Source organism: Ursus maritimus, unplaced genomic scaffold (genome assembly GCF_017311325.1).
Source record: "Ursus maritimus isolate PB19 unplaced genomic scaffold, ASM1731132v1 scaffold_22, whole genome shotgun sequence".
Lineage (NCBI taxonomy): Eukaryota > Metazoa > Chordata > Mammalia > Carnivora > Ursidae > Ursus > Ursus maritimus.
In genome coordinates, this window is record NW_024424675.1 from 20,679,724 (window position 1) to 20,700,746 (window position 21,023).

At 52.9% G+C, this 21,023-nt stretch overlaps 1 long non-coding RNA gene across 1 annotated transcript; it reads right to left on the reverse strand.

Moving 5' to 3' along the window:
• Window positions 1–1,836: 1,836 nt before the first annotated feature.
• Window positions 1,837–20,072, reverse strand: LOC121104581. The gene is made up of 3 exons (XR_005836907.1): window positions 19,832–20,072; window positions 19,467–19,572; window positions 1,837–2,499 (listed from the first exon to the last, which is right to left on the reverse strand). It is a non-coding gene; the product is annotated as an uncharacterized LOC121104581 (long non-coding RNA).
• Window positions 20,073–21,023: the final 951 nt, after the last annotated feature.

A 21,023-nucleotide genomic window follows, 5' to 3' on the forward strand; every position in this document is an offset into this window, starting at 1 on the left:
GATCAACAGAACAGAACCTGGGAGGGGTCCTCTCTCTGCCAAGGCAACACGAGAAGGCAGAACATTCCTCCTGTCAAGCAGCAAAGCGCCTGGTGCTCCTCGAATGCCAAAGCCGGGAGAAGCAGGAGGTGGAAGGCTGGCCTGGGTTCGTGCCAGCAGCCGTGCTCTGCATCTCAGAGGATTAGTGCCACCGGGCTCGCCATGGCCGAGGAGCTCAGTAAACCTTCCACCGGCTTCGTAACCTCTCCGGCCCCTGCAGTTGTCCACACTCTCCGAGAAACTGAGGACCTTTCTTCCTGAACTTGGGAAGCGGCAGCGGTGGCATTTCCCCGGCTCGCTGCCTGTGCCCCGCACAAGCTGCCCTTGGCACTGGACCCAGAGACTGGAGCCGCTGGGCTCCTTCTCACCGTGGCCACCCCAGCAAGGCAGCCGGACAGACGGACCCACGACCTGGACAGATGCCATGGGGGCTGCCCGAGGCCAGCGGGACAGGGCTGAGGGCCGCGACGGCCACTCCACAGGTGGCCTCCAAGGATTAGACCCAGATTCCAGACCTTGGTGAGCCTCGAGCCCCTCAGTCTGCAAACCACCTGGAGAATCTGCCTCTAGGGCTGCGGGGGACAGGCTCAGGCCTCCTTCCCCTCTTCACCTGTTCCACGCGTGAAGGTCTACAGTCAGACTGTTCTAGCTACAACGGTTTTGCAGCTTAAAACTGACGTCCTGTGTATTTTCCAGTAAGCCACTGCACATCCAGAAGGATGGCTATTATCAAAAAAGGGACAATGACAAATGTGGGGGCGGGAGGGGTGAAGCTGGAGTCCTTGTTCCCTACTGGTGGGAATGCGGGGCAGCCGCAGGAAAACAGTGTGGCGGTTCCCCAAAACATGAACTGTAGGGTTACCGCACGACCTAGCAACTTCCCGGGGAGGTAGATACGCCGAAGGATGGAAGACAGGAGCTCGCACAAAAACTTGTTTAGGAATAACAGCGCTATTCACAGTAGCCGGAAGGAGGAAACCCACCCGGGAGTCTGCCTGCGTCCAGTGAATGGAGGAACCGGACATGGTACGTATGGAGAATGGCATTATCTGTCATAAAAACGCACGACGGACGGACATCTGCCACAACATGGGTGACCCGTGAAATATGCCAAATGAAAGAAGCCAGACACAAAAGGCCACACACTGTCTGATCCCATTTATATGACATGTCCGTCACACGCAAATCTGTGGAGACCCAAAGCAGATCAGTTGTTGCCAAGAGGTGGGAGGAGGAGGCAGAGGGCATGACGGCTAGCGGGACTCTCTTTGGGGAAGACGAAAATGCTCTGGAATTAGATAGTGATGATGGATCACAGCTCTGTGAATATACTAAACCCCCCTGAATCGTACATTTTTTTTTGGAGGCATTCCTTTTTTAATTAATTTAAATTCAGTTAATTAACATATAGCGTATTATTAGTTTCAGAGGTTGAGTTTAGTGATTCATCAGTTGCATAAAACACCCAGTGCTCATTACATCACGTGGGCTCCTTAATGCCCGTCACCCAGTTATCCTAGCCCCCTGCCCCCTGCCCCTCCAGCAACCCTCAGTTTGTTCTCTATAGTCAAGAGTCTCTTATGGTTTGTCTCCTCCTCTGATTTCATCTTGTTTTACTTTTCCCTCCTTTCCCCTATGATCCTTGTTTTGTTTCTTAAATTCTACATATGAGTGAGATCATATGATCACTGTCCTTCTCTGATTGCTTTATTTCATTTAGCATAATACCCTCTAGTTCCATCCACATAGCTGCAAATGGCAAGATTTCATTTTTTTGGTGGCTCGGTAATATTCCATTGTCTGAATTGTACATTTTAGAGGGAGAGATTTTATGGTGTGTGAATTTTTATCACAATAAAAAACAAATTTACGTAAGGTAATTTTAAAATCTACATGATATATATTTTAAATGAACAGTTGTACAAGGGCAGGCCTGGTCCAAAAAGGGGAAGGGAATCACCCAGGACGGCTCCACCAGGTGCCATGGGGTGGAAATGAGAAGCAGCCCCTCCGCCCTCTGTCCGACTCCAGGCAGCTGGGCCCTGGGCTGCTTCCCTGGGGCTCCTGACTCTGGGTCAGCCCGGAGGAGACAGGAGACGGGGGCTGCCCCTTTCGAAGCTTTGTGTCTCCACCAGCCCTTCTGATCCTCGCCTGTCCCCTGTGCAGGGAGGCCGGGTAGACACTGTTTTGTCTGACGTGCGGGAAACCTGAAGCCACACAGGGGGCGAGACTGCTCAAGGTCGCACCTTGGACTTCCAGGTCGTGGGAGCCCGCATTTCTGCCGCATCAGAAGGTCCGTAATACAATGGAACTGGGAGACATATTGTTATGCTGCACAAGAGAGGAGAACTCAGGTTTTCCAGAAGACTCTAAGCCCGTGGTGGAGGAGTGGGGGTGACAGGGTGCTTCTACGAGGTAGCCCGGCACCAGAACAGGAGGTAAGCAGAGCGAGGACCAGCACTGAAAAAGAAATTTCTCATGTGCTTCTTCCCTTGACCAGCGTCTCTCCCTGCACCCCCCAGAATCCAGGCTGAGGGCAAAGGAGAAGCCCCCTCTGTGAAGACCACCGTTCTCGGCTCTCAAGCAACAGTGGCATCCTGCCCCTTGTCCCGGGTGCCGAGTGAGCCCTCCTCCACCGAGGGACCCTCAGCTCCCCCCGGTCACCTCACCTGGGCCCTCTTGGTGACCCTGAGTCTCAGCCACCGAGCATTTGGTGGGAGTCACCCTTCTGACTCCACCCATCTCTTCAGGACCCAGCCAAGGGAGTAGACAGACAGACAGATGGAGGGCTGGGGAAATCCTGGACCATCAGAGGGCTGAGCGTTTCCGGCTATTCCTACCACGGCCTCCTGAAGGGGGTTCTCTCTTTTCCCTTCCGCAGAGACGGTCTTTGCTCTATCACCACCTTGGGCGCGTCAGAGCAGGCCCAGGAGCAACTGTGAAATTCCTGGCACCCTCTCCCAGCCCAGCTGCCCTGGGGTGGTCTCCTGTGTGGGGAGGGGACGGCAGGGGAACACTGGTTTCTGTCCCCTCCCCCAGTTGCTCCAGGGCTGCCTGTCTGCAGACACCCATAGGGAGGCAGGTGAACCAAGGGGCTCTGGTGCTGGCCCCAGCTTGGTGGCTGCCTGGCAAGTGACTCTGGCAGATGGAGGCCCTCAGCGACCTTGGCCACAGCATATGCTCTCCTGGGCTTCCTGGCTGATAGAGCTGTCAAGCCTGAGCCTGGCTCCTCTCCCTACCCCCTCCTCCCAAACTTCCAGCTCTAAAGCATCAGAGGAAGGGGAAGATGGCAGGGCCTCCACATCTAGGAACTCTCCCGTTGGTCCACGTCTCCGCCTGGCCGCCTTCCCTGCTCCCACATTTACCCCCAAGTACCAACACGGTGAACACACTCTCAGAACTGCAGAATGGAAGGGATCCTGGTAGACTTTGTCATGACCTATCATCATACAGCGAGAAAATGAAACCCGGAGAGAACCTGTGATCTGTCTGAGGTTTGCCCACCCCAGGCTGGGAGCCCCACTCCTGACACCAGTGATGAGCCCTCACCCCTCGCCGTTATTTGAGTCTAGGCAGAAGTTCTAGAAAATAAAAACAAAGGGTAGCTTTTTGGGTAAAACAGTCATGGAAGGGAGGCCTAGAGTTAAGACAGCGTATGTCCCACCCACTTTAGGGCAGCTCACGATGGCACGTGGTAAAACATACATGGAAACCGGGGCCAGGGCAGAAGGGAGTGGCACAGCCTGATGATGACACACTGCGGACAGGGCTCAGATGCAGCTCTGAGCTTCCTAGCCACCAATGCAAAACAAGCAATTATGCCCAGTCTTCTCGTTCTCATGGTTACAGGAAAGCAGAAGCAGACCAGTTCTTCAGGAGACATAAGGATCTTGAAATGAATGCTACAAAAGACACTTCTGCATGGGGTTTGTGGTAGGGAAGGAGGACTGCCCACCGGGAACCTCCAAGTTCAAGGAGACACAGTGCCCTCTGAGTCTACCCAGGGCGCCCTGTGTGTGCCAGTGCTCCACTGATGGGAGGCTGCAAGACACATGGACACGTGGGACACAAGGACCAAAGGGATGTGGGCCTGTCATCCCCTCTGCCTGGGACCTCAGCCCCTCTCCATGGAGACGGCCCCCTCCCGATCTAAGATCAGACGGCTTCCATCTTCCTGGGAACCACATCAACTCCTGCTGCCTCTGGCTCTCCTCCCTCCCTCTCTCACTCTCTCTCAGCATTGCTTGACAGTCTAGTCTGACTGCCACACTTTCCTAAGCAGAAAACCACAGACTTGCCAAAGGCCACAGTGTGAGCTGTGGGAGCGGGGACGTGAGAGTGAAGGTAGGCCAGCTGGTTCCCATCCCACCAGCCATCCTGTGCACGCCCCTCCTGCTGGGAGCTAAGTCTCACCCATCTCCTTGAAGCTCCTGGGGGCTGTGGGGGGGATACTAGTCCCGCTCGCCCAACCGTTCCTGCTTGAGCCCAGGAGCCGTGCCCCCCGCCCATGTCAGCATGCTTCATCCCTCCTCCCAGGTTCCCTTTCCTTCCCAGCTGCCGGCTTCCCTGACATCCTCAGCAGCTGGTCCCTGTCTGGCTGACCTCCAGCGGGCATTTCCCACGTCAGGCCCAATTCTTTCACCTTCACTAAGGTCTGGGGGCTCTGGCAGGGCCCGCTACGGCTCACACTTGCTATGGGAGGGTGGGTAATTATAAACACTTCTCTCAAGAAGTCTTCCCTCTCTGCAGGAGCTGCCCCACCCCTTCATTTATGGAAAATGAGCATTTAAAAATGCTTTAAAAGGTAGATTCTGCCAACATCTGTGCTATTTCGAAAATCCTCTGAATGAGGTTAGGAGGCTTAATCTAAAAGAAAGGAACCATGGTTTTGGCCTCAAATACAGCTGGATTTGGATCCCAAACTCCACCACCCACTATCTCTATGACAGCAGGACTTGACTTCTCTGAGACTTAGTCTTTATCTGTAAAATGGGCCTACTTCCACTTGTTGCCGGTGGTTAGCGAGAAGGCCGCTAAATGCCTAGCAGGAAGCCAGCGTACAGAGAGCATTCGGCAAACAGTAGTAATTATTTATTAACCTAACTCTAGTCTTACTTCTAATGCTATTCATATGTATTACATCTTTAGCCCAGCCCAGAATCTAATGTGAAATGCTGTGATAGCTGGTATCTCAGGGGTCCCTGACTACAGAGTCATTTATATGCACTTAGGTCCACTGGCAAAAAAAAAAAAAAAAAAAAAAGTCACAAACCAATCATTGTTTACCAAATGGCAGAATTTCAGGGACATTGTCTCTTTGATCTCGTAGAAGATCTTAAAAATGAACATGTCCCAAATATGACCTCCTGCTCTGGATGTGATCCCTCTCCGCTCCCTCTCTGGCCCAAGCCACCAGCTCCCTCCGGGTGACGCACCAGCCTCAGCCCTACAAGATCACTCAGTAGCCAGTGGGATCCTCTTAGAGTATGAATCTGGTCATGTCACTCCTCTGCCCAAAACCTTTCCCAACGGTCCCATGTTGGAATGGAAGCTGAAGTCCTTACTCTGGCTGATGCTGAGCCCTGCATCCTGCCCCCCCGCCTTCCTTCTCCCTCTGACCTCACCTCCTGCTCCCCTCACCCATGCTGCTCCAGCCACACTGCTACTCAGGGCCTTTGCACAGGCTCTTCCCTCTGCCTGGAATGTTCTCCCCAATCTCTGCCCCGTGTATTCTCTCTCCCCCTGTAGGTCTTTACTCCAAGGCCACCTTCTCAGTGAACCTGCCTCCGCCACTTTGTTTAAAATACAACCCTCCCTCCCAGCACTCCTTTCTGCTCGTGCATTTTCTCCACAGTCCCTAGCAACAGGTATTTCTGCATTTACGTCATTTCTAGAATATAAGCTCCAGGAAGGTAAGGATGTCTGTGCATTTTGTTCTTTATCTAATTCTCAGCACCTAGACCGGTGCCTGGTACATCACAGGCCCTCAATAAACATTTGATGAATGAGTGGGTGTGTATGCACTTGGGTCGATGTCATCATCCAAGTACGTTTGCAAGCTTCTTAGCAAATCAAAACAGGGGCCAAAAAAAAAAACCCCAACTCTATGGCACTTGGTTAATATTATTATAGTCCTTTGTACACATGGTGTCTTATCTGGGCGCCTGTCTCTCCTGCTAGATCATGGGCCGGAAGTCATCGGAATCGTCAGGATGTAGCAGGGACTGGAGGGCAAAACCCTTGCTAACCACACCTGAGGGGAAAGGATGAAAGCGGTCACTTAGCACCTCGCCAGGCCCCCGGGGGTCCTGGGGGCTCCACATTTATGCTCTCAGTTCACGCTTACGTCCCCCCACAGGTTAGGGAGCGTCCTCTCCATTTTACCATCAGAGAAGCTCAGACTCTGGGGTGTACTGAGAGGTATGAGGGGGCAGTGCTGCGGTGGGGGGGGGGGCAGGACCGGTGCCGCTGCCCCTCCAAATTACATCTCTGCACCAGAGTCCAATTAGTTGGGCAGACAACTCCTAATCCTGGTAGCAGCCCCCAAGAAAGATGAGGGAGACACAATTATAGCGGAGCCTCATTATCTGCGGATCCTGTATTTGCGAATTCACCTACTTGCTAAAAATTATCTGTATTCCCCAAATCAGTACCCGCGGTTCTTTCACGGACATGCACAGGGGTGGGGAGGTGAAGAATGTGAGTTCCTGATGTGCACGTGCCCAGCTGGGGTGGAAGGCGACCTCGTTTCACTTCTTATACTGCAAACAGATCCTTTCTGCAGCCCATTTAGTGCCACTTTTTAAAAAAGTATTTGTGCTTTTTGTTGGTGATGTTGCCATGTAAAACGACCTGCAGTATAGGGCGGAGGCTGGTGTTCCCGTGCACGAGGACCTGTGTGATGTGCCTTCCGGAGAAAATCCGTGTGTCAGGTGACGTCGTTCAGTAGGAACTACAGTGCTGTCGGTGTGAGTTCCACATGCAAATGAAATCGACAATTTATATTAAAGAAGGTGTCTTTAGACAGAAACACACCTAAAACAAGGCGACATATTGATCTGCTGATGGAAATGATGGGACCAGAGGCTCGCAGGAACCTAGCCCCGTGTTCTCTCTCAGGAGCGATGATTGTGTGGTCACTAATTCAGGTCCACAGCGGGTTTGCAGAACATACCGGTGTGAAGAACAAGCATTGACTGTGCTAAGCCCAGCTCTCAGGGCACAGATCTGCACACACGGGCCCAGCTGTGTGTGTGCACAGGGTGTACATGTACTCCAGCTCCACGTGTGCTCGGCTCCAGGTGCCCAACACCGTCATTAGCGCCAGCACCTGCCAGGTCCCCTTGGACGGATATAACGAGGGGCGGAATGACCACACGCAGGAGCTCGGGGATCGAGGCAGACACTCCTGCATTCAGGCCGTCACACTCAGGGCCAACTTCCTCGTGGGCGTGTGAGGTTCATCACGGTCACGATGATAAAGCGAAGGCGTGCGGGACCACCGCCAAGCACCGTGCCCAGCACACAAGCCACAGCTGGGACAGCTTCTGGCAGGCAGCCGGCAGAGGCTTTTAAAGCCCATGTATTTGCCTAGGGCGTGTAAGGGGGCTCAGCAGAGCCACTTAGGGCACCTCCTCCTTAGCGGACTGGCCTTCCTCCTCTGACAGGCCTGGGCCTCCTTCTGCCTAGCCCTGTCTCCATTTGCAGACTAGGAGTCCAGGAACCAGAGGTCAAAGCCAGAAGGTGCCAGAGACAGGTGACTCCAGAGGTCCTGGATGGGCAGCCCACAGGCCATATCATCAGGCTCGTAGACCACTTTCCCTCGGCCTGCATATGTATGGATTTTAATCTGAGTTGACGTTAATAAATCGAGACATTTTGTATTTTAAAAAATCCGGATTTCTGGTTTGTCTTAAACAACCCAAAAGATCTTGCGTCTCTGCGTCTGCATTCCCGCATGGCGCTGACCCACCGAGGCTGGCAGGCGGCTCCTTCTCGCTAGTGTTCTTACCGGCGCTCTGGCTCTCACACCTCGGCTGTTTTGCTTGTTAGCTGCCCAGCGTTGAGTTTGGAACCTCTGGTCTAGTCCGATCTCACTTTACAGCTAAGTGGGGGGTGGGTGGTATTCTCCTGAGTCCCCCATAACGCAGTGGTGGAGGTGGAACTCGAACCCTAGCCCTGAAGCTCTACGTCCTGGGCGCTGAGAGGTGCGAGGAGGCTGGGAGTGCAGAATGGGGAGGTGGGCTGAGGGGGAGATCCTGTTCAGTAAAAGGCTACTAGGGCCAGAGAGCAAAAGCAGAGAACATCTGCTCCATCCACTATGAGCTTTAGCTCCCTCATCTGCAAAACGGGGTATCCATTGGCAAGATTTAATTAGATACTGCGTGTGAGGAGCCTGGCACACATGGCCCAGTGAACACTAGTTTCTTTCCCTTATTTTATAAACCAAGGGCCTTGAGACAAGTGAATTATTCATTCCAAGAAGTTCAAGGAATTGAAACGGACTCCCTTAGCTCCTACTGGATAATTTTAAAAGGTTAAATATAGTTATATTTGCGAAGGTATTTATTATAGTTATAAAAGTAGCACACTTAAAAAAAAAAACCCTCCAGTTCTGCTACTCAAAGATAAACCACTGATTAATTTCATTGCTGCTTCCTCCATTTTTTTTTTCTTAGCACAGAAAAAACGTTTTTGAGGGGAGGTGGGGAATTATTTTTACATAGTTATAACCATGGTATATATGCACCTTTAGATCTTTTAAAAATTTAACATAGTTTAAGAATTGCCTATGCCATGGCATTCTTTATAAAAAATATTTTTTATGAAGATTTTGTTTTTTTAAAGTAACCTCCACACCCAACGTGGGGCTCGAACTTACAACCCTGAGATCAAGAGTCGCATGCTCCACTGACTGAGCCCGCCAAGTGCCCCTATAGAAAGTATTTTATGGGTTGTGTAATTTTCCATTTCATGGGTCCATCATGGTTAAGTTAACTTCCTCCCTTGTTGAATATTTAGACTTTCTCACTATCGAAAAGAATGCTACCATACAGACTTTTGTATAATTCTTTTCCTGTATTTGGAACTCCTTCCTCAGGATAGATCCCCAGGGGTGGGTTTATGGCGTCCACGAATATGCTGTCAAACTGCGTTCCTAAAGGGTTGAGTCGCCAGATGATTCTCCCACCCATAACAGGTGCACATCAGCTGTGTTTCCCATTTGACAAAACCATTGGCCCTTAGCTCTGCTTCTTCAAAGGCAGGAAGTTCAAGTTCAAACACAGGAATTATGTGGGATGATCTTTCTGAGTTTCTTCAGCTTTGGGACAAGTATCTTCACCCCCATGCAGCAAGGAGGGGTGGAAATGCCTGGAGACACCTAGCTCAGGAGTGGCCTAGCTCCGCGCAGGACTGCGAGGAGGTCCCGCAGAGCCTCGCCTCTCTCTTGATGACAGCACCTGTTCCCGTGTGGCAGCTGTGGCGGCTGCTGTCCATATTCACCCAGCCTCTGCTGTGCGCTCAGTCCTCCCTCATGGTCCGGTACTCGTGGTTCGCACCAGGGAGGGGCTGGGCACGGGCAGGAGTGAGTCCCTCTACAGAACTCAGGAGGAGGTTCCCGTTAGCAGGGCTCTAAAGGAGGGTGCAGAGCTGCCCCTGGAGGAGCATTCCAGGTGCAGGGTGGGGTGGGGGCCAGCAGGAGGCGGAGAAGGAGGAGAGCTCCAGGGGTAGTGGCACAAGGGAGAGAAGAGGGAGGCTGGGGGCAGGGGCCTGTGAGTTCTGAGCAGAGGAATGACCTGGTTGGGTTTATCTTATAGAAGCTGATGTTGTCCCAGCTGTGCTGAGGATGGGCTGGACAAAGATGGGGAGGGGCCGGGAGCAGAGAGAGACCCTAGAGAGGGGCAGAGGAGAGGGAGAGAGAGAAGCAAAGATGGCTTCCAGAGAAACTGAGGATGGAGGCTCCTGAGGGCCCAGAAGAGGGGGGTGGTGAGGAATGAGGGTACGGGGAGAAACGTGGTGGAGCCCGGGTGTCTGGGTAGATTCGGGGTGGTGGACACCACTCACCGCGTGCCCAGTGTTCACTCTCCCCCTTAGTCACAGGACCCTAGTGTGGGTCAGCGGTGGCAATCGATACACCCGGACCTGACCTGCACGAGCCTGCAGAGCAGCCTCGGCAGTGCTGGCCTCACACTGTGAGCAGCAGCACCCGCCTGGGCTCGCAGATGTGGCTACACGTCGTTTAGCCTGCAACGTCCCAAAGAGGAGTGGGCATCACGCCTCCAGTGGCTCAGGTCTCCCTAGGAGCCGGGGACACAGTGGCTTCCGAATCAAGGCCTAGCAGACACCTGCTGACAGAAGTCAGGCAGCCAAACAGAATGATCCGGGAGTCCTGAGAACCCCACGAGCTCAATCCAGGTACCAGGAAAGTGGCCCTGAGAGGGCTCCACCATCCACCTCTCCTGGGACCCAGCCAGGACACTCAGCTCTGCCAATGACTGACTCACGAGCCTCAGGGCACAGCTCCCTTGACCTCTTGGTACCTCAGTCTCCCCTTCTGTAAAATGGAGAAGACACCCACCACCTGATGGAGTAGTTGTGTTAACCTGGAGTCTGCCTTCCTTGTCAGCCTGTTTCCCATCACGTCTGCGTACCACACATCTCACTGAGCTCACTCTGTGCACTCATGCTTCTGCCGATGCGGTGCCCTCTGCCCAGAAAGCCCTTCCAAGCTCAATTCAAGCACAGATGCCTGTGCGTAGCTTCACAGGAGATGGACTCACACTTCCTCCTGGGAGGCCCCTTGCACAGGCTCCCTTCACAGCACTTCTTCTTCTTCTTCTTTTTTAAGATTTTATCTATTTATTTGAGAGCGAGAGAGAGCGAGCACGAGCCAGGGAAGGGAGGCAACAGAGGGAGAGGGAGAAGCAGACTCCCCACCCAGCAGGGAGCCCGATGCAGGGCTTGATCCCAGGACTCCGAGATCATGACCCGAGCCAAAGGCAGACGCCCAACCGACTGAGCCACCCAGGTGCCCCCAGAGCACTTCTTACACCAACAAGACACAGGCTGTTTGCACGCAGGCTCACCTGTGGACCACAGTCTTGCATCTTTTGAGGGTTTCTAAGCAAGCACGTGCATGTGCGTGTGCGCACACACACACACACACACACACACACACATGGAGGCAGCTGGCGTAAGCAGCACGCGTGTCGCCGGCTAGCGGTCAGAGGGCAGCATCAATGATGAGGCCTTCAAGCAGGGACCACCCAGTCTAGAGCAAAGCAGAAAATGCTACCCAGCACTGCTCCAGCCCGCACAGCCCCACACCCGACCGAGGGTGGAGCCCCCCAAACCTTCTTCAATGAACACACAGGTCCTCCTCCTCTGCCTCCCAAAGGCCTTTAGATGGCAATAGATAGCGCCAACACATACCCGTCCTTGGAGCTCCACGGCCGGCTGGAGAGCTCTACTGCCCCCCACACATGAGCTGTGCGCACCTTACAGACCAGGTGAGGGCGGCTCAGAAAGGTTACCTGGCTCGCCTACGGTCAAGGAACAAAAGGCACCAAGGACCCCACCACGGGCCCTCTCCCTCTCGAGATCAGAGGTCTGTGCAGGCTCTGGGATCTCAGGGACTAAGAAGCTGTTGAGATGTGTGACCTTTAAGAACCTCTAGGGGCTGTCCTTCCATGTTCTACATGTGGCAGAGAAGACATGGATCGAGAAGCAGGCGTCCCGCAGGAAGCCAGTCTCCCTCTGAGCCTTTCTCTCTCTCCTCTCTCTCTCTCTCTCCCCCACACGTGCATGCACATACCGAGTCTGTAACTCCTACGGGCCCTTAGGACAAGACACGCACTGGGAGAAAATGCTTGCAAAACACACACTTGACAAAGAACTTGCATCCAGAATGTACGAAGAACTTTTACGGCTCGAAAAGAAGAAGACCAAAACCAAATGATGAAATATTAAAAGTGGACAAAACGTTGAAACAGAAATTTCGAAGAGGATAGATGGATGGCGAATAAGCAGACAAAAAGATGTTCAACATCACGTGTCATTAGGAAAATGCTAACTAATGCCATAAACAGATACCCCTGCATGCCTGAGAATGGTTAACGTGGAAAACACTGACCATATGAAGCACCCGTGAGGATGCGGACCGGAACTTTCAGACGCCGCAGACGGATTGTAGAACGGCACGGCCACTCCGGAAACCCTCGGGAGGTTTCTTAAAAAGCTAAATACATATTTGCCCAATGATCCAGCCTTTCTACTTCACTCCTAGCTATTCGCCCAAGAGAACAGGTAAGTATAATCCATACAAAGACTTACACATACGCTCACAGCAGCTTTATTTGTAACAGCAAAAAACTGGGAAAGAACCAACTGTCCATCAGTGGATGAGGGGGTAAACTAATCATGTGTTTTCTTTATCCACACAATGGAATACTACTCAGCAATAAAAAGGAATATAGTGATATATAAAACAACATGAATCCCAAAATAATTATGCTGAGAGAAAAAAGCCAGACCACCCCCCCAAAAAACACAACAAAAAAAAGCACACACTGCATGATTCCATTCATATAAAATTCTAGAAAATGCAAAGTCATGGACGGTGATAGAAAGCACATCAGTGGTTGTCTGGGGACAGGAGAAGTGCAAGAAGGAAGAATTACAAAGGGGCAAGAGGAAACCTTGGGGGATGATGGATTTGTTCGTTAACTGGGGTGATGACTTACACCATGTCGAAACTTACCAAATGGCACGCTTAAAATGTGTGCAGCTTGTTGCCTGTGGACTGAAGCCACACACACACACACACACACACACACACACACACACACGGACACACACGGACGCACAGATGCTGAGTATGAAACTGCCACTTGGCCTCTAAAAGTCCCCCAACCCAGGATTCCATCTGAAAGGGACAGCAAGCTACTTGTCATTTGCTCATGACTTTTCCAGAGTCCCCCCATGTGCATGGCTGATGCTGGGCCCTGGGGCTCCAGAGAGGAAGCACACGCATAGTCCTGGCCTAGAAAGTTCCTTCTGTCAGCCGTAGTGCGGCCTCCCCACGATTCGGCCTTGACACTGAGCCACACACCTCAGACACCCCGGCCAGGTTCCCTTCACACCCTCTCTGAGGTCCTTCGCTGCTCTAGGCCAGCTTTCCCTCTGTGCCAGCCACGGCCATGCGGCAGAGCTGTATGGGGACCACGCACTCACTGCCAGACCTCAGCATGACCCAAGCAGACAGCAGCAGACAGGGCCAGGGTGACTTCCAAAGAATGGGACCTGGCCGCCATCTCCTGCACTGAGGAGTGGCCAGAACCCTCTCCTTACGCCTATCTCTCAAGGGTGGCTTCTGTGCCAGGCCTCCCAGGCTGCCAGCCAAGTCCCCTCTTCGGAAGCTGCCGACCCAGCTTCCAGAGCCCCTGTGGTAGGGAGGCCCGGCCAGTGCCAGCTTCAAGGTGGGCAGCGAGGTGCCTGGAGGCCTCAGTCCCCAGAGACCCGATCCCAACAGTGCTGCTGAAAGGGGCACAGGGAGGGCCTTTGAAGCCATGGGCCCAGAAGCAGGAGATCACAAAGCGTCAAAGTCATGCGGCCTTGCAGACGCCAGATGCCCTGACCCAGGCCTGCCGTTAGGGCCTCGTTGCCCTTCTCTGCCATCACTCTCGCCCGGCAACTGCGGAGCCCTAGGTGCCTGGTATCTAGAACTTTACATGGGAGGACGCCGAGGGAGGGCCTGCCGCAGACGCATTTTCATAGGTGCACTTAAAAATGTTGCCTAGTTGGTCACATTTTAGAAACAAAGAGATGTCACAAGCATCCCAGTTCTGTCTTATAAATCAGAAGATCTGCAAAACACTGGACCCACATGCTGGCGTGGCGAGAGAGGTGGGAGCAGGCCAGCAGCTGGCTCTTGCAAGCAAGCACTTTGCAGCGCGCTACAGTTCCTGAAGGGCCCAGCGGACCCACTCTGCCTCTGTTGACAAGGGAGCTTGAGTCCCTTGTTTTACATGTTTTATTCTGGCATCTAGACCTCCTACTGACCTTAGGAGGAAGATAGCCTCATGTCCCCATTTTACAGAATAGGAAACAGAGCAGCGTAACTCCAGAGCCAAACGCAAGAACACTGCTCTGTGATGAATGGAGCAAAACATGGACAGTCCTAGAGTTTTTAATACAGCAAAATGCATTTAATTTGCAGTAACCTTTTTTTTTTTTTTACACTTATATAGTCTTCTTGCTATGGGGATAGAGGTGTTAAAATGCTCTTTCTCTCACTGCATGGCAGCGGTAGTAAACAGAAATCTGTTTAAGTGTCATTTGAATGTCCTTATCTGGCAAAACACAAAGTTGGCAAAGCTAGGACAGATGCCCAAATGTACTGATCTTTGAAATCTAAGTCTGAGAACCACAGCTCTGCTATATAGCCTTCCAGTCCCAGAATAACAGCATGCTTTTGCTATTTCTCCTGGTTCAAAAAAAAAAAAACAAAAAACCCGACCCTAAACCACCTCTGTCTGCACCTCATCCTACCTTTGAAGAAGTGGCTTTTGAACTGAGCGTTCCCCAACCCCCTCCCTCCAGCAAACCCGCAGAGCATTTGCTCGTGCCTCTTGTTATATTTATCTCGTTCCTCCTCAAGTTCCAGTTATCTGTATCCTACCTACTCTCGCACCCCCCGAAGAGCTTACAGAACAGAAGAAAGAGTTGGCCAGTCAGCGCTTGAAGGGCCCTCGGAGACCCCCGCCTCTGCCTGTCAGTCTGTAGATGTGGAAAAGCCAAGGGCCTGGCCTCAGGCCACCCAGGGAGTTGAGGGCCGAGCAGAGCTGAGATGAGGACCTGAGTCTCCTGATGCCCGGGTGCTGGCTCTTTCCACTTTGCCAGGCTGCTTCCCAGACACTCCCTTTTGGTTGGCTCAGCACCTCGATTCAGAGGACAGTGCTGAGCATGTAAGAAATCCTGCACAAGGGGCGCCTGGGTGGCTCAGTCGTTAAGTATCTGCCTTCGGCTCAGGGCGTGATCCTGGAGTTCTGGGATCGAGCCCCATGTCAGGCTCTTCCGCTGGGAGCCTGCTTCTTCCTCTCCCACTCCCCCTGCTTGTGTTCCCTCTCTCGCTGCCTGTCTCTATCTCTGTCAAATAAATAAATAAAATCTTTAAAAAAAAAAGAAATGCTGCACAAGTATCCGTCCATTAGGAGGGGCAGGGCAGCCTTGGGAACACAGGCCTCCTCTTCGCGACGGGGCTTCTGCTCTAGCTACATGACACCTGCATCAGGCCTTCACCCAGCATGAGCTGCCCATCAAATGAAGAAATGGCCCTCCAGCCCCCGGTGACCTGGATGCAGAAAGACCCCATATGGCCCAGTAATACAGTTTCAATTAGGCCAGAGTTATGATCCCAGCCTTGCTGAGTAATCTTGGGTAAATGCCTTCACCTCTCCAGGTGTCAGGTGCTCTGGACAGGTGGCATGCTGAGAATAGAGCTGAAGAATTCCCCAAGCCTATCAGCTTAGTTATCCAGCATTAGACAGACTTTCCAAGAGGAATTTGAGTCTTGCCTCTAGAAGTCTCTAAAGACAGGAAAGGTTCTCATCTGCCTGGGACAGATGGATTATTCCACGAGAGCTGTGCCAGAGTGAGCTTGAATGGTCCCTCAGACTCTGTGGCCATTTTTTGTGTTGCTGGGGTCAAAAGCCAACAAATCTTTAGAACAGTTTGAAAATATCCTAAGCTGGGTGGATGGCGAGGATGACAGTGATTCATAAACTCAATTCAGAGAGCAAGGACATGACAATGGTGTCCGCTCTCTAGAGCCTTCCTCACCTTCGGAGTGGGAACGATCATCTCCTCTCTCTGACCTGCCATTACACACCGTTACCAGTACTCATCACAGCTCCTAGAGGGTTTATCATACCTACATGTTTAGATGTTTGTCTCCTGCTTAGATATCAGTTTCTTGAAACTAGGGATCCCCTCTTACTCTTCCCTGTATCACATGCACTTAGCCCAGGGCCTGGCTAAGAAATAATAAGCAAATGCTGATCAGCATTTAGCTAGACAAGGAATCCCTTCCCCCGCGCCATTCTGGGACATTCTGGGACATTCTGGGACTGGCAGTTAGGTCTTTTAGAGCCAGTAGCTGCATCCAGTCCACCTGCAGGATGGAAACGCCAACTTTCAGAGGGAAACTGGCTTACCCAAAGTTACTCAGTTAACTCAAAGGCCCTGTTGACTCCCAGTACAGCGTGCCTCCAGCTAAACCTTCTCAGCGGGCAACACTTCCGCTGTATAACTCTGGGCAAGGCTCTTTGTCTCTCCGCCTTGGCTTTCTCGCTTGTGAAATGGGTAAAAGTCATAATTGGCTTGTCTCAGGAATAAATAAAACAGAGCACAACACATAGGGAGCACTTGAAAAGTGAGTCTATCATGACTGTCGTGCAGGGCCAGCCATGAAAGGGCACCCACCACCCTTTAGCAAGGCATGGCTCACGGCAAAAGGAAGGCTTCCCAGCCCTGACGTACACGCTCTTCAACCCAGCAAGTCCCCTGCAGTCATCACTTTGGGGAAGCACCTGATCTCTGGTCCTGAACCTTCACTGCTTTCCCTTCTCCAGACGCCGAGGCGCAGTGATGACAGCGAAGTATGCATGGACTTGGGGAGCCCAAGCTCTGGAAGAGCGTGCTCTTCCGGGTTAGACAGACCTGGCGTCAGGTAACACACTGCCCTTCCTACCTGTGCAACCCCAGGCAAGTCAATCTCTCTCAGCCTCGGGCTCCCCATCCTTCAAATAGGTATAATTTGTTATGAGGATCCCCCGAGGTAGGTAATGGCCTGGTATTCCACAGATGATACTGAGTAATAATCCTCGTCCCATTTTCATTTAACAAAATGCACATGACAAAATGTCAGAACCAGAAGGGGCCTTAGGGATCACGTAGTCCAGTCCTGTCATCTGATGGCTGGGGACCCAGAGGTCTTGATTGGCCCAAGGTCACACAATGGGGTGGGGGTGGAGTGAGACCTGGGGCCTGGGTCTCTGGATTTTCTACTGCGTGTCCACTTTGACTCACTTGATTCTCCTCATCTGCCCCCCGCCCCCTAATATCCCCAAGCACAGCGACAGGCTGAAATCACGTTCTTCCCAACCCTCTTCCCTTCATGCTCCTCTTACACCAGTCGGCACCATCTGTTTGCCAATGTCACTCCTCTCCCAGGCACGCTGAGCCCCTTCCAGCCTGTTTCGAAGAGAAGGCAAACTGACTGCTGGCTACTGGCAGTAGTGCTAAGAACACTATAAGTAATAGTGATTAATGGCAACCAGCAACCTGCACAGTGCTCTGTGCTTAACAGTGCTTTTCCTACAACCACCAACACATTCCCGCAGTTTCTCCCTAACCTAGTTGGTTTACAGATGTAACTTCCTCAAACTTGTTCAACACTTACTGAGCACCTACTTTGTGCCTAGCCATGGGCTAGAGGTTGGAGATACAGAGAAGAAAAAGACAGGGCTTCTGTCAGGAGGCACTCACAATCTAATGGGGATTTAGGGCGGGTGGGGACCCATCAATTGGCCCAAATGATGCAGCAGCAAAATGCCCTGCCCCAGCCTATGGGGAGCTTTCTTTATCATGCTGTCCAGAGGCAGAGTGTATCTGTGGAATAAACTGAAGCCAGAAAGGGTGAGTGCCAGGCTGAAAGGACAGCAGGAGCGAAGATAAAGAATAGGAAATACCGACACCAAACACTTGACTGCCTGTCTCAGGGCGACTCTAGTGGGAGACTCCAGGGAGGGCAAGCGAGCAGCAGTGGGCCCCATATGGGATCAGGAAGTCCCGGCCCCTGACCCCAGCCAGCACACGAGATTCTGATGCTTCTCTTCCCTTAGGGACTTTGCCCTCGGCTGCCAAGATTTTCCAACTCCAGTGCTGGGCTATATATGCCTCCTTGGGACCATCATTCGTTAGAATGATGTCACAGCCCTTGCAGTGGAAATGTTTGTACCTTCTGGTTGCTTCCTAGGCCCTCAGCCCAACACACTCCAGCATTCATTATCCCCTGGCAGGGACGCCATCCGCAGGGACAGGGACCTGGAAGAGATCGGTGGGGTGGGGGAGGGGGGAGAAGAGGCTAAAAGCAGCCACCCCTCCTCTCTTCCCCCAGTCTCTCTCCAGTCCCGCGACCCTGAACATCTGCTATGTGCAGGGCACAGGCACTGTTTTGGGTTCTTCCCTATAAATCTCATTGAATCATTACTCAGCCCTCTGAGGCATGTCTGCCTCTTCCCAGATCTACAGATGAGGAAATTGAAGCTTGGGGATGGAACGTAACCCCACGAAGGTCACCCCAGGGATGGCGTAAGGATGCCACTATAGGACTGTCCGATGCCTCCTGTTCCACGAGGCTCACAAGGTCATGCTTCACTAGAGAAGTCCAGAGTTGAAAGAGACCAACTGAGGAAACCCCAATTATTTCATAAACGCAAGCTTCAATTCTGGGTTGCTTTAGAAGGGTCCCCCTGACATGTAAGAGCTACTTGAGTGACATATCACAGCTATACAGACCATCGAATCCAACTCCTGCATTTAACAGATGAACAGACAGACACCCACGCCTAAAGGATTTTAAGATGGCTACTGGTGGCCTACTAGCAGGCTAAGGGAGTAGAACCCCAGTCTCTGGCACTTTCCCTACACCACCCAGCCTGCAGAGAACACCTTTTCCTGATAAGCTCCTCCAGTCCATCCCACACCTCCAGATGGGCAGAGAGGGCTGAGGAAACAGGCAGCTGTGTGGCCAGGCCTCTCCTCAGTCTGCAGGGTTGAGGAAGGGCGTATGGGGCTTCCCAGGCTAGTAGGTGTTCTGCTGAGGAGCCGAGGGAGAAAGTATCCCATCCAGTGGGAGCTCCAGGGAGACTGAGGCTCAGATCTCCCACTGCAGGGGTCATGGGCATGTTTTCCAGATCTACTGCAGGGCCCTGACGCTTCGCAGGGGGGAATGTGGTAAAGAAGCAGTCATTGGCACTTGACCTTGGGCTGGGGTGGGGTGTCCCACCCTTCTTCCACCCCTAGGTACCCTTGCTCCTCCTCAAAAGAGGAAACAGGCTTAAATGTTTGCTAATTGCCGGAAGAGGAAGACATTTAGGAACTGGGTGGTCCCTAAACCTCTTCTAATCGCCCACCTTGGGCATCTTCCCTGCAGCAATCAGCATCCTGTAATTAGTGATTTTCACGGTTTGGGGGTGGGGTGGGGGGGGAATGAAGGGAGGGTAAGAATGAGTCACAGTTAACCCCTCCTCAGCCGGTGCCCTCTGAGTGATTCTACCGCAGCGGGCGGTCGCCAGCGGCCCCCGCCCGCCAGCCCGCCGGGTGCAGCGCAGGGCCCCCTCCGGGCTCGGCCGCGGCCTCCTCACCTGAGTCCACTGGCGCTCCGCAGCCCGCCGGCTCTCACGGCTCCGGCCCCGCTTGGCGCAGCGCCTCTGCAGTCGCGGCTGCAGCTGTCTGGCCCTGATCAGCAACCTGCGGCGGTGGGGGAAAACACACAGACAGGGGCGGGTGAACGCGGGCGGGGACACGGGGCAGCCGAGCCCCCCCGCAGCTGACAGCTGGGCCGCCGCAGCCAGAAAGCCCCGGGGGGCAGGCTGCCTGCCGGGCGCTCCGTCCCGTCTGCTCCCCCGCGCGGCCCGCGCCTCCCCTCCCCTCCCCCCACCCCCACTCGCCGCGGCGGTGGGCGCAGCCGGGCGGTGGGCCCCGAGGTCCCCGGGGTCCCTGTCATCACCTGCGGAGGCTTCCATGGCTTCGGCTGCCCTGCCCAGGCCGCCGACCTGCTCTCCGGAGCCCCTGCTGGAGGCGGCTCGCCAGGGCTGGGGCTGCCGGGAGGGAGGGAAGGGGAGGGTGAGGTGGATGGAAGGGACCAGCCAGTGGGCGGCTCGCTGGCAGCTGCGTAAGCGGCCCGTCTTCACTTTCCTTCTTAAAGAGATAGTTGGCATCTTGCTTCAGAGGGCGCCGGAGCCGGGGCGCAAGCACGCATGGGGTGGGGTCCTCTCGCACCTACACGCCACCCTGTGCTTAGAGCTGGGCACTGGGGCACGGAGGAAAGCGCATTGTTCGCTGACAGGCTGTGGGATCCTGGGCAAGTCCCTTCACCCCCCGGGCCTCAGCTTTCTCATCTGTAACATGGGTTGATGATACCAAGCTCACTTCCTGGCACACTGCCGGTTTATGTTAAATAGTAATGTCATCTGAATTCCATGAGGAACGCTTTTCACTTCTGAGTACCAGTGGTACTTATTTAATCTGAACAGCATTTGGACTACTAAGAAAAATGATGGCAAGAATCTTAAATATCTGAAAACAAAAATGTTTGTCTTTGAAGTATTAAGATGGTGAATCTTTGAAAACATGGAGAGATAATCACAACCTAAATTAAATGGTTGTTATACACCTTTCCCCCTCTGTTTTCCATCTGCTAATGCAGGAGAGACAAGGGGACCAAAGAGTCCTGAAAAGTGGCTTCTCTGCCTAGCCCTTCCACTTCTAGCCATGCAACTTTAGATAAGTTAACTAGCTCTCTGGACCTGTTTCTTATCTGCTCTGTGTGTGAGAAGTGGAAGCCTCTCTGGTCAGTCATTCCTTGCCTCAGAATCATCCCTCACTTTTCCAGATCTCTGCTCAAATGTCACTGTCTCAGGGAGGCCTTCCTTGACCACCCTACGTAACATAGTAATTTCCACTTCCCCTACTCTTTTTGCCCTAGTTTTGCTGTATGTCCAGCTGACATGTTGTATATATACTATTTGTTTGTCTGTCATTGTCACCCTTACTAGAATGTACACTCTCTGAGGGAAGGAACTTTGTACTTTCCCCGGCTATATTCCCAGTGCCTAGAGTAGTGCCCGACACTTATCAGGTGCTCAGTAAATATTGACTAAGTGAACGAGGAGCAAGCATACATTGTGCCAGGCCCAGTC